We start from the raw sequence: 18,570 nt of genomic DNA, 5'->3' as shown, positions 1-18,570 counted from the left end.
GCCGAGTGGTTAACCTCCTCATCCCGAGGTTTTGCTGGTTTGGATCCTGGGTGTGGACATGGCACCGCTCATCAGGCCATGCTGAGGTGGCGTCCCACATAGCACAGCCAGAGGCTCTCATATTAGCATATGCAACTGTGCACTGGGGGGCTTCAGGGAGAAGAAGGAGAAGAAACAAAAAAGAAGATTGGCAACAGATGTTAGCTCAGGTGCCAATCTTTAAAAAAAATAAAAGAATTTCAGGAGATGTGAAGCAGGCTGATTAGAATCTATATACAGAGTCCAGAGGAGAGGTCTGGGCTGTAGGTATACATTTTGAAATTACTGGCTGAAAGATGGAGTTTAAACCATCTGGGTGGATAAGACCCTTCAGCAGATTGGAACATACAATAGAAAGATAAGGGAGTTTGCCCGAGGAACATCAGTGTTGCAAAGTTGCTGTCTGGCTGCACCCCAGCTGTGCGAGCAGTGAGGGGTAGGTTGAGAAGAGATTGAAGAAAAGACCCAGAAATGGCGTAGGAGACATAAGGGTTTACTGGGTCTTATGCAATGTCCAGTGTGGCCGGCTGGATGGAGTTGTGCACCTGCTCTGGTGACCAGGGAGCGGGTTGCTTATATATGCATTGGAACAAGGTTTTGTGCTTGCCAAGAGGGACTGTCCTTGCATGCCAGCATTTCAAGGACTAGTAGCTCCTGTGGAAGTGCTCTGTGTTCCCTCAGAATGTGATGTTCTCTGAGAAAAACAGTTACAACGCCAGATGGTTGGCGTCCTGCCCAGAAAGGGGCCAGAAGGACACATGGATGCTATAGGGCACATCAACTATTGCCAGGCAAGGGTGACCTTACAGTTGTGTAGAAGAAACATCAGAGAAAAACAATTATTCAAGGCCCAGTTTGTCATCTCCATTTTATTGATAAGAAAACTGAGACTCGTAGATTTTACATAAATTTGTCTGAGGTCATATAGTTAATAAGCAGCGGAGCTGAGATTCAACTCAGTTTCGTCTTGCTCACAGGCTCTTGGTCCACATGCCACACCTTATTGAGTGTCTCACTATCAGCCTCAGCCTTTGGATTAAATGAGACATGTTTAGCACTGGGTAGCAGGTGGATTCTTCCTCCCTTCTTCTGCATGGGAAGATCCATCAGTGCACAGCTGTATTTCTTATTATGCAATACAGGAGAAAGGAAGACAGGGAAGAGAGAGAGAGGGAAGTATTGGGGAAAGACTTACGAAGATCCTTTCCTACTGAGGTGATATATTCATTGTCTAGATCAGTAACAGTCCTTAGAAAATCTCCAAATCCTGCTGAGGGGTTATGTTTTATTTACAAAACAGGGAAGAACAGGCTCAGGGAGGAAAGATAACCTTTTTAGATGCAACAAGTCATGCCAAGTGAGAAAGGAAACAGAACGCATCATTAACCTCCAAATACCCAAATACGATCTGGCCTGAGTGTACACGTTTCAAAGGGAAGCCCAGAGAAGGGGAGATGAGGTTAGAAGCGAGTGGCGGGGCAGGGCTGAGGTGGCGCTCATTTACTCCAGCCTGCACTATGCATACAATTCAGTAAGCAGAGCTTCACTTTCAAAGGTGCCTCAACTCAGGCCAGAATTCAAAACAAAATTATATGAAATGGTGTCTAAGGAATCACAAAACATCCAATAATAGGTCAATAAAGTGTATATTTTTAAGGACTGTGTGGGAGGTGTGCATCACAAATCTTTCTAGTAAAGAGTTGGAAAAACAACTAAACGTCAAAGCTCCGGTTCAAAATAGCTCACACAAAAGTGAGTAAACAAGGCATCCAGATGAATATAAAATATTTAGTTTTATAAGTGCCACACAATTGAAAAAGACATTAATTGCTCATTCTAACCCAACGGCCACAGTGGTTATAGTCCTTTATAGGAGGGAAAGAACCCCAACAACCCTAGAATACATAGTGTTCCATTCAAGAGACGCTCATCTAATGTCTAACGTCTAACGTCTAACGTCTAACATCGTTCACCACTGGGAGCTGTGGATATAGTGCCGAGGTATGGCTCAGACATTGCCGAGAAGGTAGATTGAATGAAAACAAATGAGGGAGAAATTTAGCTCTGAAGCATTCACTATTCAGCATTTGTATGGGATTTGCCATTTAAAGATATTTAAATCTGTTTCAATATATGCATAACCTAGCAATTCATATACTTGCATTTCCCATACTTTTAAAAGAAGGAATATGTAACGCCTCGTCTTTTCAATAAGGAAACTGAGGCAGAAAGTTAAGTGGCAGTTTAAAATTTGCCAGTAGAAGCACTTTCTCTTTAGTTGAGGGTTCATTCATTTGAAGTGAATTACCTAGTCTCAGGAGCCCCATGATGGCCCTAGCCAGAGTAATTTATTTCCAAGAAGGGAATACTTTGCTTTTAAGAGGAAACATTTTTACTTATTGTATTGTAGAATTGTGCCTGTTACTAATATAATAAGAAATATATATCCTGAATACACTCGCATTAAGCCAAATACTGTGTTCTGTTTTTCCTTACCAGATGTTTTATAGCATGTAAGTGTGTTAAAGAAGATTGATAAACCTAATAAACTTATATATAAACCTATCAGTAAGGGATTATAGAGAGGAAATTCTACTTCGGTTTGGAATACTCGTAAGGTTTCAACCACAGGTTTGCTCTACTTTAGCTCATTCCCATTTATAAAAGAACCATTTTTATCCTATGTTTGCAGCACTTATGTTTATACTAAGAAAGAGAAATGCATGCAAAGCTTTTGACTAAATTCTGTCACTAACTCAGCTCTAATGAAAATATTCTACATTTCAGATATTTTGCATCTTTAAAATGGAAATATAATATGGTTGGTTAGGTGCCAATCAGTTTTATTTAATCTGATTTGATTCCTTGAGAAAAAGAAATGCATTTCTAGAAATGTAAATGTGAGTCATTAAAGAGGGAGAAGGGGCTTAGATAATGATTCTATGGAGCCGGGCCAGTAACGTAGCTGTTGGAAAAGGAAGACCTGGTCTACAAGGCAGACAGATAGCAAACGTTATTTTCCAAGTTATAAAAAGTATACATTGCTAATATATAGTTAATAGCATAAAAAACTATAATGAATACATTAAAATCACAAATGTTGACAGAGTAAGAACCACTTTAAGATTTCGATGACTATCTTTCCAGACCTCTTCCAATGACATACTTAAGTAAACTTAACACAAGTCGTATAGCACAGAGTGTCCTACTTACGTCAGCACTGGGTGCATGTCCTTTGGAGAACCAAGCAATGATTTCTGGTTGTCGTTTACCTGGTGCAGAGCTGCTACGTCAAAGGGTATTCATCTACTTAACGTTAGTAAATACTGTCAAACAGGTGTTCAGAGAGGTTGTAAAAACGGGTGGATGCTTCAACTTTCTGTTTCACCTTCTCACCAGTCCTTGGAATTGGCAGTACTTCATATTTCAGCCATTCGTGTGTGTTTCTAGTGGTATTGCATTGTCTAATTTTTACACTTTTTTTCACATTTCTCAGATGGCTAATGATGTTGAGTGGTTTTTCTAATGTTTATAGTCACTTGGATTACCTCTTTTGTGAATTTCACATTCAAGTGTTTCGTGTAATTGTCTATTGGGTAGTCTGGCTCATCTTTATTGATTTGTGGTAGTACTTTATACATTCTTAATATAGGTCCTCTTTGGATATTTAGATCATTTATATTTAATGTACTGATACAGTTGGATTTGTGTCTAAAATCTTGTTATTCGTTTCCCATTTTAACTAGGGGTTTGATATTACTTTTTCTTTTCTTTGTTGCTTTCTTTTGTATTAACCAAATATTTATTATTATTATTTAACTTTTTCTCTATCAAGTTGTTGGTATAAAATCCTTTACTATTCTTTCAGTTTACTGAACTATTTTACAGTAACTATTTTTACTCTAGATATTACGACATACATGCTTGACGACTTCTAATCGAATATAAACAGTCAGTTTTACCAACTCCATTTATCCTCATACCCTCTTTTGTAGTATTTTTTTAATGAATATTAGTTATACATACATTTAAAAATGCATAGAACATACTTATTTTTATACAATCTTAATTTCTATTTTATACTCTTTTTATTCATTTCTTCTTACCTTTATGTCTTTTCCTCTAGCATCATTTTCTTTCTGACTAAATCATTCCTATTCCTATTTTTCAAATACAGATCTGCTGGTAACAACTTCTCTCAGTTTTAGTTTATTTGAAAATATCTTTAATTTGTCTCCATATTTCAGGGAAATAGTTGTAATGTATAGGATTCTGAGACAACATTTCTTTGTGTCCAGCACTTAAACATGCTCTATATTGTCCTCTGGCTTCTGCATTTTCATAGGTGTCAGCTCTCAGTCAGGTTGTTATCCTTTTGAAGGTTAAGTCTACTTTTCCTTTGGTTACTTTTAAATGTTCTCTTTTTCTTCGGTTTTCAGCATTTTGACCAGGATGTGCCTGAGTGTATTCTGTGACTTGATTTGATTATTTTGCATCTTACTTGGTGTAGGCAGAGATTCTTGGTCCCGTGATCTAACAGCCTTTGTTAGTATTTTTTAAACTAATTATCTCTTCGAATATTTCTTCTGCTCAATTCTTTATCTCACCTCTTAAAACCCCAATTACAAGGAAGTTAGCTCTTTTCATATTCCTCTGGTTTTTTATACTTCTTTTCTATGTTTGTGTCAGTTTGAATATTTTCTTTTTATCTGTCTCCCAGTTCTCTAACTCTCTTTTTTCTTATATCTATTTTTCTATTAAAATAATCTACTCATTTTAAAATTACACATATTGTATTTTCATTTCTATAATTTCTATTTTATTATACTGTATAGGTTCCAATTTTCTTTTGAAATTCTCAATATTTTACTCTGTTTTATTCATTTTTTTCTTATATTTTCTTGAACAAATTCATCCTAGTTATATTCCTGTCTACTAGATCCAGATTATCTGTAGACATGGTTTACTTTTTTATGATTATCTATTTTCTTTGACAAGAATTTTCAAAATTCCATTTGAAAAGTTGAGTTCCATACGTTGCATATGTGGAGGCTTCATGTGATGTTACATCACAATAGGGAGCTTCACCCTTTCATTTTCCAAGCAGACAGAGGAGGGGCCTGGCCACCTCACCCTAATAGGGGATTAAGTGGCGTTACGGCTGGGTTGCTATTTTGGTAATAGTTAATCTAGATCTCTCTGTCCCAGTTTCCAGGGTGTAGCCCTCCTGGACCTTCAGTTTGCAGCATATTATGATTACCAGGCTTCTCCTCAGTGATTATTTTGCTCATGAGGAGCAAAGACTGCGTCACTTAAGCTCAGTATTGCAGAGGCTGTGGTTAAGGCTCTGAGACACCTGCCTTGCTCACATTCATAATTCAGTAAATGTCTTGTGGGGAAAACTGGCTTTTTGATGCCTTCATATCTTCAGTTTTTCACTCTACTAGCATCCCTTTGCTTTGCCAAAACCTGGATTTTTATCCACTAGCTACATTCAAGATTGGCTGAGGCCCCAGGAATAATATTGTAGAATGTCAATATACTGCTTCTGCAGAATAATTCTTGCTGCATAATAAATTACCACAAACAGCAGCTTCATGTACATACATTTGTTACATATTATGTATGTATTTAATATGTATGTTAACATAACATACGTTTATTGTCTCAGTTTCTATGGGTGAGGAGTTTGGGTCCAGCTTAACGTGGTCGTGTGCTCAGGTTCCACAAGGTTATAGTCTCGATACATCGTGTTCTTGAGCTCAGGGTCATCTTGCAAACTGAGCTAGGTGTTGGGAAAATTCAGTTCCCAGTTGTTCGGAAAAAGTAGCAGTACCCAGTGGCAAACAGGTTCCCCCTGCAGCTTCTTTGGTTGGTTTTGTAAATGCCTCCAGCAAGTCATTTCCCCAAGAACAGGTTTTTCGACTGCTGACGGCAGATTTCCGACAAGTCCCCCAGGGAGCATGGCAGCAACTTCTCTGCCATTCAGGGCCCACAGTCGTGCCCTCTCCAGCCAGTTGTGGAGCTCCATTGTGGCTGTGGGGCCTTTTTTCAGGCACAATATCATAGCTATAGGAGTAGTGGCTGACCCTTCTCTCTGCTGTTCTCTTATTCTCTGGAGTTATCTGTAATCCCTAATAGCCAATCCTCATTACTGCAGCGTGCTGTTATAGTTAGTGATTCTTTCTATTAAACTTCCCCTGTTCAAATTATTATGTGGTTTCTATCTCCTGTTTGGACTCTGACTCATACATTCGGTGTTGTTTTTAATGGCTATTCTTCTGCCACCACTGATTATTGGTACCTAATCTATAATAGTTGTTCCACTACTGATTATTGGTACCTAATCTATAATAGTTGTTCCACTACTGATTATTGGTACCTAATCTAAAATAGTTGTTCCACTACTGATTATTGGTACATAATCTATAATAGTTGTTCCTTGTTATGAAGAAAGAGTTAAAGCAAATTGACAATTAACATAATACATATTAAAGAGCAATGTAAGCTACTTGAGCTCACAAAAACGAAGTGAGAATTAGAGATGGAATCTTAGAGAAAGGGAGTGATTTTTTTTTTTAATCATAAAACTAAGTACAAAAGAAGGCAAGACAATTCAGAAGGGAAAATAACAATGCAAGATAAAGTTAAATCAAGAGAACATGAGTAGAATAGAACTAAATTCCTATTGTCAGCATATTGGGTCAGATAAGCTAAATTAAACAAACAAATAAGCAAAGAAAACCCAAACTCTCCAAATGAAGCATGTAACATACTGGACAGATAAACATCGTTTTGAAAAAATCCGTGTAAGGCCAAAATGTAAGGAAATCAACAGGCCCAAGTGAAACAAACCAGGCAAAGTTGGGGGCCAAGATCTTCTTCAACCCCAAGGGGTTCTGCCATGTCCCATTTAACTTGAGCTGAGGTGAATATACAGTTTTAAGGGTGTGATACAAAGGCAAGATTTACACAGTTGTCAGTCTCCAGTAAAACTAACATGCACATAGTTAGGACCCAGCAATTCTATACCTAGATATTTACCCTTCAGAATCTTTTGGACGTTTGCACTGGGAGACTCGTACAAAAATATTCATGGCAGCAAATTCATAAAGGTCAAAAAGATTGTGGTATATTCATGCAAAGAAGCACTATTCAGCCATGAACAATGTATTCGAGCTCTATACAGCTACATCAATAAATCTAATAAATATATTTTTGTCTTATTTGAGAAAAGGGACAGAAGGTTGGAAACAACAGCATAATATAAAAGTAAAGGCATGCTATCGCAGCAGACCTCTTGTTTTGGTCAGCAACTTGAGCTGTTATTCTAAATCAGTTTGATGTAAGACTCTAGGGATGCTGATCTGAGCTTCTATTCTCATTAACTTGGGTTTATCCTGTATGGGGGTCGGGTGGAGAATAAGTAAATATATTGGGCCCTTGATTCACATAATAAGAGCTAGCCACTTAAAATGTGAGTTTAAAGATGTATTCCTAATTGTAGGATTTGTCAGTGTGGCTTGAGCTCTTAAGGGAAGAGTAAAAAGAGAAGAAGAAGAAGAAAGCTACTGATAACATGGCACTAAAACAATTTTTATTTTATTGAAGAATACTACTTTGACTTGTAGAATTCTAAGATATTGCAATCGTTTTCACTCTTTGAAATACTTGAGACTATTTAAATATTGTTATGTGATGTAACAGTCAACAAGCCCTCTTTTAAAAGTGACATTTGAAAACACATTCTTACCATTGTCCTTCAAATCATTTGAATATATCACTATGTGTTCACTAAAAGGTTCTATGATTAAAATGGTGGGTGTATTAAGTGTGTGTGTATGTGTGCATGCGTGTATTTTGGAGGAGAATAAAAAAGTAAGAAAAACAAAAACACTAAAATAATAGCTGAAGTGTCTAAAAATAAGACTTGTAAAGTGTGGCGAATGTAATGGACAAACAATTTGAGGAATTTCACCTTGAACTAATAGATTAGGTTTTACTTAAAAGGGACAGATTTAATTTTATTTTCACAGATTGTTCATTGGCAAAAGAAAAATATCAGAATATAAGGGGGCCAGCCCGGTGGGGCAGCAGTTAAGTTCATGCCCTGCCTTGGTGGTCCAGGGTTCGCCAGTTTGGATCCTGGGCGCAGATCTAGCACCACTTATCAAGCCATGTTGTGGCAGGCATCCCACACATAAAATAGAGGAAAACAGAAACAGATTTTATCTCAAGGCCAGTCTTCCTCAGCAAAAAGAGGAGGATTGGTGGCTGATGTTAGCTCAATGCTAATCTTCCTCAAAAACAAAAAAAAGCATATAAGTATGATCACAATTAAAATTTTATAGCTTGTCTGTTGACTTTGGAGCTTAGATTGTTGGGCTGATAACCTCAAAATATTTTACTGTTTTCTGTTTCGTAATAGTTAAAATTGCTCAGGATTTTTTCAAACTAATCATTTCATTTGATCGTCATAAGAACCATGTATTAGGTGAGGATTATTACATAGTTTTATTGATGAGACCAGAAAGATATAGACTCAGAAAAATATATCTTGCCCAAGACCAGATTTTAGGTGACAGGACAGGAGCTCAGGGCAAGATTTTTTAGCTTTTAGTCCTGCATCACTTGGTTTAAAAGTTAGAATAGCATGATAATTTCTTCAAGACGAACATGGAAACAGTGTTTTTCAGGTAGAATTAGAGGAGAAACACTGGAGAAGAGAGACCACTTGGAATGCTGTTTAAAGAATTCTACATGCAGGGAGCCAAGCCCTGAACTTAAACAGGGGCTGTGGAAATGGATCCTGCTTCCAGCTTCTTCACTGAGTCCTTGGTCCTTTCAGACGTTTTCTGTGAGAACTAGTTTGATTGAGAGTCTTTACAATCCTTTTAAAGGTCTCTCTGGTGTTTTTTACAATGAGCTGAATGCTTTTGGATAATCTCTCTGATTTATCTAAGCTTAGTAAAATGTTCAATAAAAGTGGACTATTTGAATTCAGTGAAAGAGCACAGACTGCTGTTAGATTTCTGGAATGTTTTCTAATTTCTACATACAAAAGGATAACAAATTAAACATTCAAGGAAAAGAATATGCTCTCTGGGTTTCATCCCTATTTAAAACCCTGATGTTTGAGGTTTGGCCAGAGAGCTTTTGTCTATTTGCCACGGCCCCTGCCTCAGCTCCACATTTCTTCCCGCTGTCTTGGTTTATTTACACATGGGCAAGTGGGGCTGGAGTTGGGTGAATACCTCCTTGTGGATTGACTGTTTATTTGTGCATGGTAGAGAGGAAGGCGCACTGATCAAGAACTCACAGAACCTGCACTCTAGGCCAGGCTCTGTTACTTCCTTAAGTTAAATTGTTAAACGACTTGGATTAAATTGTTCATCCTTATCACCTCGGGCTCCTCAAAATAGAGATTCTAAATTCTGTTATACATTTTCTTTTCCTGAGAGATATATTTAATATCATCAAGCAAGCAAACAAAAATTAATTAGTCTTTCATAAATGATAAATCAGAGGCTAACATATTTTATCATTTATTTGTCTGTTACAAAATATATGGCCAGATTTGATGGATGGTATGAGGTTATAACTATTGACTCAAGGCTAACCGATTACCAGGGACAGGTAATATGGTAATAAATATATAAATAAATAATCATCTAGCCATGTGGCAGATTCTGTATATTGACTCACTAAATACCGTTCCAATCTGCTTCTACATGCTTTTCTCTTCTCTGAAGGATAGAAAGCTAATAGGTGCATTTTCAGTATTGCTTTGCAGCTAGGTTTCTGCATGTAATCTAGCATCTTTTCTGCAGAAAAACCCATAAGAGAATTAGAAGCCAGAGGTGAGCAGTGTGAGATGGCAGCTACACCTAGTTTATTACTCAGGGTTCTCCAGAGAAACAGAACCAATAACAAAACTCATTCATATGTATATACAAAATTGGCTCACACAAGGGTGGGGCTGGCAAGTTTGAAATCCATAGGGCAAGTCAGCAGGCTGGAAATCATGTAAGAGTTGATGTTGCAGTATTGAGTCCAAAATCTGCAGAGCAGGTCATCAGGCTGGAAACAAGCAGAACGTCTATACTGCAGTCCTTAAGACAGAATTCATTCTTCAGGAAACCTGTGTTTGCTCTTAATGCCTTCAACCGATTGGATGAGGCTCATCCACATTATGGAGGATGATCAGCTTTACTCAAAGTCGACTGATGGTAAAGATTAATCACATCTAAAAAATACCTTCAAAGCAACATCCAGTCTAGTGTTTGATCAAACAACCATGCATCTTAGCCTAGCCAAGTTGCCACATAAATGAACATGCCTGAGAAGACCAGATTTTGGGTGGCTTTGTTAGCATTTCTACTGTCCAAGCTTAGTGATATAGATGCTGAACAATGTGTCACAGGACTAGTAGGGGGTTTCTGGTCGTACAAAAGCCAAGTTGACTTTTCTGGGCTTCTAAGACATTTTTTAACTTCTTAATAACCTGTAGCTATTTTAAACAAAGTCGAGTGCATACTACTGTCTGCAACTAAGAACCCCAACCAAAAAAAGTGCTTTCAAGTGCCATGACCTAAAAGATACAGAACCTAGAATTGGTTTTCTGACCTGGATTGAGTCTGAAACAGTAAGGATCCAGTTAACCTTAGAGGATGAGATACTGGTGGTCCATGATGGGCAAGGCCACACACTCACTTAAATTATACGCCTCACTCACCATTGTGAATGAATTTCTCCATAAAGCCAAGTCTTTAGCAGACTGAAATGGCTACTGCGACAGATCATTTTCAAAGGCAGGAAGAAAACAAATATTGTGAGGTGAGCTGTTTCTAAGTGCAATAGGTATCTTATGGAAAAAAAGAATTTCAGATAATTCCTCATGATTGAACAAAAAAAAAAGTAACAAAAGGAAAGAAGGAAGAGAAGGAAATCTCTTATTTTCCAAAATTACAACACTGATATCACCAAAATTAAGATACAGAATTTAATTTTGAAATTGCTAATTTATAATGGTTGGTTGGTTCAATTCACCCTTATAAAAGTTAGAACATCAGTTGGGAAAGATTTTGCAAAAAGTCTGTTCAATATAAGCTTGAATGGATTCTGAGGCAAAAGAGAAAGATGTATAACTATTGATGAATTTATTTATATAGGGTACTTGCCAAAGATTCTGTACTCTGTGTGCTAGAAAGAGTAGCTAGGACAGGTTCTGTTTGCTTAATTAGTTGGCCTATATTAGGCCTGAAAAGAAGCTTATACTGAATGAAATGTAAATAACAAAATCTCTTTGTAGAAGAATGCAGAGGAAGGAATACAATAGCTTCAAGAGATAGGAATTTATTATGTGCATCCCACGCATCTACCCTCAGATACAATCCTCAGGACCTCCCAAGGGTACTATTCTCCAAGGCACTTGGGAGAGCACCAGCATCTTTGAGAAGTGCTGTGGCAGTTATCCTTTGTAGGCTGGGATGAAGCTATTGAAGTGGATTTTCTAATTTCACAGTGGAAGAGCCTAAATAACAGTATTCCGCTGCCAGGCAAGATGGCATGGTTGTAATGATGAGCAGCAGAGAAAGAACGATAATCAAAATATTTTGGTGCACCTAGGTCTTTGTTGACCTCCAATTTATCATGGAGTTTTGGTGCAAAAATAAATGGGCACGTCCCTAAACTCCTGCTTGATTTCTGTAAGTACCTCCTTCAAGTAAAAAACAAAAAAGAAAGAAAGAAAGAAAAGAAAAGAAAGATAAACTACTTTAGGTCTAGCAAAAATATAGGCCTGAATTGAGCTGCAAAATAGTCAATTTTACCACCTACTCAATTGCCAGACTTGAGTAAGTTTAGTGGTACAGCACTGCTTGACAGAACGCAAAGCCACTTCTGTTTGAGGAAGATGTTTGAAGCATCACAAGTCTTTAAAATAAGATTTCTTCCTAGACTTCCTTAAAAGAACCTATGACCACTCACCAAAGTAATTGTGTAGTGGAAAAGAGATATAACTAGAATTTTTTTGATTATTGGACAATGGACACTGAGTTATTGCTAATTTCAGAAGAGTCATTTTTCCCTTGCTCAGGGAGAGCTAATGTGAGTAAGGTAACAAATGAAGTTCAGTCCTACTTAAAAGATGCAGGAATTTTGATCTATCTTTCCTAATTCTAGTCACCTGCTTTCCTATATGGGAGACAGATTGGTCTTAAAGAATGATAGTAGATTACTATAAAATGATGCATTTAACATCTTATGTGCTGTATGACTTGTTAATGAGACAAATAAGCATCACCATGGCATTTTGGCACTTGATATACAGTTACTGATTTGGCCAATTTTATATCCAATAAGTCAAGAACTCTAGAGAGAATTTATTTCACTTGGCTGGGCAAATACTAAGCCTTCAGTATCTAACTTTAGATATATGTCATTTCTCTACTGCTGGGCCATAATTTCATCTGCAGACAACTTCATCATTTCAGCGTCCCCCAGAATGTCAAACCAGTCCTTTCCATTGATGACACACGTGAGTAGAATCTGGGGAGCAGGAAACAGCAGGCATCTAGATGCTTTCATAGGCACATACTGCTGGAGAGTGGGGGATAAACTCTAAGGAAATTCAGAGTATCAAAAGCACAGCAAATTTTCCAAGAATAAAATGGTCTGGAGCACATGGAATTTTGTTTTCAAAGTAAAACCACTGCATTTTTCTCTGTGTAATCTTAGAAAAGAAAGTTAATTTGAATTTTGGAGTCAAGATATACGATATTTGGCATAAGTGAAATCTCAACCTATTTACTGGATAATTAGGCTATCAGCTTTTAATTGGGCCTAAACACAAACGAAGACTTTCTAGCTTATTCAGGCTGCAGTATAAGCAGTTTTGCCACTTAGCCCTTATGACCCAACAGATTTAGTGATGTTTGACAGGCCTGTTACTGAGTGGGACACTGAAAGGAAGCAGTGATGAGCCCCAATAAGAGAATCTTAGTGCTAGCCCCTAGGTTGTGGAGCAAAACTATGGTAAGTACTACACTGTTTTGAGAAATAGCTCTTGCCTCTGTTAGATACACTAAGGCCAGTCATAAAACACTGAGAAATCGTGTGACCTGAGCTTCCCGTTATAGTCTGTTATTTAATCCACAAAACCATAATTTTGGGCAAACTTGGAACTGCTATAGATGAGGATGAACTCAAGAAGATATTGAAGATATTAGAAAGGCTAATGAACAGGTGGTCACTTTTTCAATGTGCCAACTCCTGCTGCATTGCCATCTCTTCCCCAACCTATACTTACAGCTTCAGGGAGTTCATTCCCTCTGTCTACTAACTGAGGATGATACACTTGAAACCTAGTTGTAGATAGCTCTGTAGGATATTCTAACACCGAGTATGAGTGGAATGGTCTAGAAATACAATTCGCTATTGGCCCTAGACAGTGCAGTAGAGAAATCCTCCCAGTAGGCAAACCTTGGAGAAGCACAGATGATTTTTCCACGTTGATTGGAAGGACTGATGAGCAGGGTGTGATTCTATTTAAATTCAGCTAGGTTTTGGGGAGATGATCAGGGATTTGGGAGGATATATTTGGAAGATTAATGACAATGTTTCAGGGAAAATTGTGTAAATAGGTCTCAAATTTGAAATATTTGGCCCCCATGTGAATGATCAGCAGATGACCCTGTCTGCAGAGGAATCTCTCAGTAATCAGCTGATAGATTCACTTTTTGGTCAGGCAGTCTCTTTCTGCACTCACTCCAGTTCTTAGTCTAGGTGATCATGAACAGATTGCCATTATGGCCAGGACAAAGTATACAGATGTGCTTAGGAACGTGGAACTTCTCTCCACAAGACTGTCCTTGATATTACTATGTCAGAACAGGGACATACACAGAACTCCTGATATAGCATGACAATTTGGAGGGACCAACCAAGAACTTGGGAGAAGATCAGTTATGTTGGACCCTTTCATTTTGAAAGGACAATGATTTTTCCTCATTGGAATTAACTCTTATTCTGGATATTGATTTTTCCTTACTTGCTTCTACCAGCAATATAAGCAGAATACATGGGTCTGGAAACCAAGGGGTGAAAGAGAGAGTAGTATTTCGTGATAGCACTAAAATGACCTACTCCTCAAATTTTTGCTTCTTATTCCTGTGGCTTTATTGAGTGCTGATTTAGAAGTCTTAGAAGACAAGGGATCAATACTTCCAACAATGGATGCATTGTTGCCATTGAGCAGGTGGTTGAAAAAAATCAACCAGCCATTTTTGGCTTTCACACCATTAGATGGTTAGACCAACAGGCACACGTCTTGTCTTAGTTAGCAAGTGATGCTGCCTGAAAGCAAATGCTCCGTAACCCACCTGAGTTCCCTTGGACAAATATCTGGTTGTCACTGAATACACGGGTGCAGATGCCTTTTAAATCCAGATGAGTTTGAAGAACTAGACTGGACAAGATAGATTTTCTTAATAACCAAAAGTGACCAGGAAAATATGGAATATGTCTGTGATGTTGTTAAGAGGCATGAAAAGAAGATGTGACATAGTGTAATTGGAAGTCAATAATTAAAGAAAAACTGTTTTAATGTTAATACCCCTCCAAGTTCACACCATTTGATGATCCAGTGACATTGACCAAATGGTGAAACAAAAGTATTAGTGGAATAATCAAAATGATTTGAGGTACAGAATAAGAAAAGTTTGATTTTGCTCGTTGGGTCTAAGGAAGTTTTTAGCAAAGGGTTGATACCAGAATTAAGTCTTGAAGGATGATGAGGAAATTCCAGTGAATAAGAATACAGACAAGCATGCCAGTCAGATGGCACGCCAGATGCATTAAAGCTGATATTTTGTGGTTTGGCTAAAACACATGAGACAAAGGAAACAAGATGGAAAGGGTGAGCAGGGTGATGGTGAGTTCTCAAATTCTCTTGGAAACAGCATGATCAAGTGCGTATTTTTGAGAGGTAGCTGTGGTGATGGAATGGAGTTTGCCTTTGATGGGAAGAGACTAGAACAGGGAGATCATTTAGGATGCAGTGATAGATTATGAGAACTTAAATTGAGATCAGTTGAAAAAGGTGGAGGATGGGCGGTTATACAAGATTTTCAGTGAAGAAGTGTTAGGACTTGAAGACAGGACTAGATTGTGTGGAAGGAGGTGTACTGAAGATGATAATGAGGTTTCTACTTTGGAATGGATCGATGGTGAGAAATCTTTTATAGGTGCATACATTGGACATGAATACAGATAAATATTAAGATGGAAAATTACTGATTTTCCCCCTTCATCCCTTTTCCTGTCTTTTCTTCCTTCCCTCCTCTCTTTTTCACCGTTATGTCTTGCATAACTTTTAGCCTTTCTGTTTGCATTTTACTTTCCACGTGATCTCAGAACAGGAATTTCAAGTGTTTTATAGTTAAAGTTGTTCTCTGTGTTGTTCTAACATTTCTAATGCTCGATTATTATCCATTTTTTTTCTTTTATAATTTTGGAACTTTGTTAAATTGTCCTAGGAAACTAAGAACTTGATCTCATTCTGCATTCATAAACAATAGCATCCTCATATGCCTGTTGACGGAATTGTTATTAAAATAATCATATTGAGCAGTAGCCAATAATCAATGTTTGTGCCTTGCTAAAACTAGGCTTTAGGACAACTTAATTCCAGTTAGCTCTTCAAAAATCATTTATAACTAAGATCTATATTCGTGAATGGTTTGAGATATTATCAAAGATTTTAACTCATAATATACAAAGAACAAAACAAATGAAATAAAACCAGATATGATTCTAGGAACAAAGATTTGATAAACAAAAAATGCTGACCATTTTTGTGTTTTAAAATCATTAACAAAAAACAAACAAAAAAATCTTGGCTAGTTTTTACTCTTGGATTCATCTAAAATGTGGTTTATTCCTCTCGTTCGCTAGTATGAAAAAGGGGAATGTGATTTGATGCGGCCCAATGCCTTGCAGAAGAGAGATGTGCCAATAACGTAACTTATTTGACAGATACATAGTATTTAAACCAGATGAAAAAAATCAACATGTTTATTTTTCATCAAGTTAGGGTCGGTAGAAACATTTCTGTGTAATGTAATATATCATAATGGGTTGTCATCTGGAGAAGGTCAATTTAAATAAGAAAGAAAAACTTGTAGCCTAGATCAAAACCACAACCAAGCCTCCAAAGAAATATAAGACTGCAAGTTGTATTCAGATGCAGGAATGTTTAATAATTACTTTCCGTAGGCAATTTCTGGGATATGGTAACTCTAGCATGTTTTTTTGATGGGGGGCCTTAATTTGGTCTTCAGAAATATAACAGCAGTCTCCCACAAGGAGAAAGGGCCAACTAAAGGGATATAAACATGCCTTAAGTGTCATCATGTGTTCACAGAGCATGAGGCCTGTGTTTGGCACGACCTTACCACTCATAACCACAACGGGGCTGGACTGACTTAGAGAAATGCTGGAAACTTTCCAGGCGACTGGTTAGCTAACAGGCCTCGTTTGGGGATGTGGGAAGAGACGTAGAGGAAGGAAGATCAGTTGCCTGTGTTCTTGAAAACTGTTTAGAAATAGAGCACGATGGGAATTTACCAACTTTTCCTTTACATTTTATTATGCCTAATAGAATTATCCAGGTTCTTCTAGTCCAAGGGATACTATGAAATACATTTACCAGTGAAGGAGCAGGTAATTTCTTCTCTAACTAATTTGAATGATGCTTAAGTCAATTAACTTTCACAGTGAAGGAAGCTGAATAAATAAGGCACTTTTATAGTGTGCAATACCTTTAAAAGTAGAATACTAAGAAAAAGTTGTGCAACATAATTTTTACTTGTTCTCAAGTACAATTTAAGGAAATCCTTCAGTGTTAATATGGTGCATTAAAAATTCTGTGGTGTCAATAGAAAGTTAAAAGCAAAATTATATATTAATATTTCTTTCCAATGCAGGTGGTGTAAAGAATTAGAGGTTTTAAGAAAAGTGTTATGCATAATCATGTTATGAAATGAATGTTTTGTTTAGAAAAAATCTTTCATCTTCAAAGATTTTAACAGTCACAGTGGGATAAGAAGGTGGGAGCTCTTGCCTACAAATTTTTCCGTATACTTTAATTTAGAGAAGATTTTTTTCCAAAAGATCTGTAAGCACTCCTCTTATTTTTATCCATTGAAGGTGTAAGGTATTTTCAGTTAAATGTCTCCAGTGGGTTATATAGTTATTTGTAAAGCAAATATCCCTAAATACTTATAAACATCAAACATTGTATAAAAATTTCTGGAAAATTAGTAATTTTTTTAAACAAATATTCACTGAGCATCTACTAAGAGCCAGGTAGAGGGGAGGCAAAGCCAGATTCTGGAGATACAAAGATAAGAAAATGAGTTACACCATTCTCTGCCATGGAAACACTCACACAATTCCAGCCACATCATGTCAATTTTCACTAAATTCTAGCTCTAACGTTATGCAACCATGTATCAGACATTTTCATCTGGATGTCTTAATTCAAATTCAAATACCCAAAATTAAACTACTCATTTCCTTCAACTCTGCCAACAGTAATCACCCCTCCTCCTAATGTCCACATGTTTTTAAAGAAAAATCTCAAACTGCTAATTTGAAAGCTTCACATTCTTTTGATTTCTCTTCCTCTCCTTTATCATCTTATCTGGTCATTTGATTTATTTTCCTATCCTTTTGAGTTTATCTAGTTATTCAGAAATCATGACATTTCTGTTTTCAAGCTACTTATTTGCATTCCTACATTATCATTCCAGGAGAAGTAGCTTGGTATACAGAATTTACTGCCAACCTCTGCTCAGCCACTCACTAGATGTGTGTCTTTAAGAAAGTTATGTGACAGCTTTGTGAGCCGAAGAGCCCTCAGAGGATCCTTGGGAGGGATTAAGAAGGCAGTGTGTGTGAAGTCCTGAGCAGTGTGCCCACCAACGCTAGGCATGCAATGCGTGCCGGCTTTCATTGTGATTGCCACCCCTCCACCTTGCTTCACGCCCTCATCATTTGTGTGGCTTCTGCCAAACTCTCTGAGCCTCTCTTCCTAATTGCAGTGTCTCCTTACACTCCAATTTGCACACTAGCAATTTACCCTTCTTTTTGCAGAAATGTTTTTATCATGCCACTTGACTGCTCAAAATGGTATACTGATTCCCCATTTACGTTAAGTATCCTTCAAATCTGATCTTTTTCTCCCATTGATTCTTTTTTTTTTTTTTGAGGAAGATTAGCCCTAAGCTAACATCTGCTGCCAATCCTCCTCTTTTTGCTGAGTAAGACTGTCCCTGAGCTAACAGCTGTGCCCATCTTCCTCTACTGTTTCTATGTGGGACGCCTACCACAGCACAACTTGCCAAGTGGTGGCATGTCCGCAGTCAGGATCCGAACCAGCGAACCCAGGCTGCTGAAGCTGAATGTGCGCACTTAACCACTGCGCCACCACACTGGCCCCTCCCATTGATTCTTTAAAAAAAAAAAAAA

General features: G+C 37.5%; 1 long non-coding RNA gene across 3 annotated transcripts in view; it reads left to right on the top strand.

Annotated features, from left to right (window-relative positions):
- The first annotated feature begins 1,936 nt into the window (after positions 1-1,936).
- The window catches only part of LOC139080776 (uncharacterized), a 157,461-nt gene continuing 140,827 nt past the window's right edge, over positions 1,937-18,570 (top strand). The window contains exon 1 of one of the 3 annotated variants that reach the window (XR_011535532.1): positions 1,937-2,040. This is a non-coding gene — a long non-coding RNA (uncharacterized lncRNA). The remainder of the gene's footprint in view (positions 2,041-18,570) is intronic. The other 2 variants (XR_011535530.1, XR_011535531.1) reach the window with 2 other exon arrangements.

The sequence above is a fragment of the Equus przewalskii genome, chromosome 32 (assembly GCF_037783145.1).
Source record: "Equus przewalskii isolate Varuska chromosome 32, EquPr2, whole genome shotgun sequence".
In the NCBI taxonomy this organism is placed as follows: Eukaryota; Metazoa; Chordata; class Mammalia; order Perissodactyla; family Equidae; genus Equus; species Equus przewalskii.
Note: the sequence above shows the minus strand (reverse complement) of the source record. Positions and strands in the feature narration are given on the sequence as shown.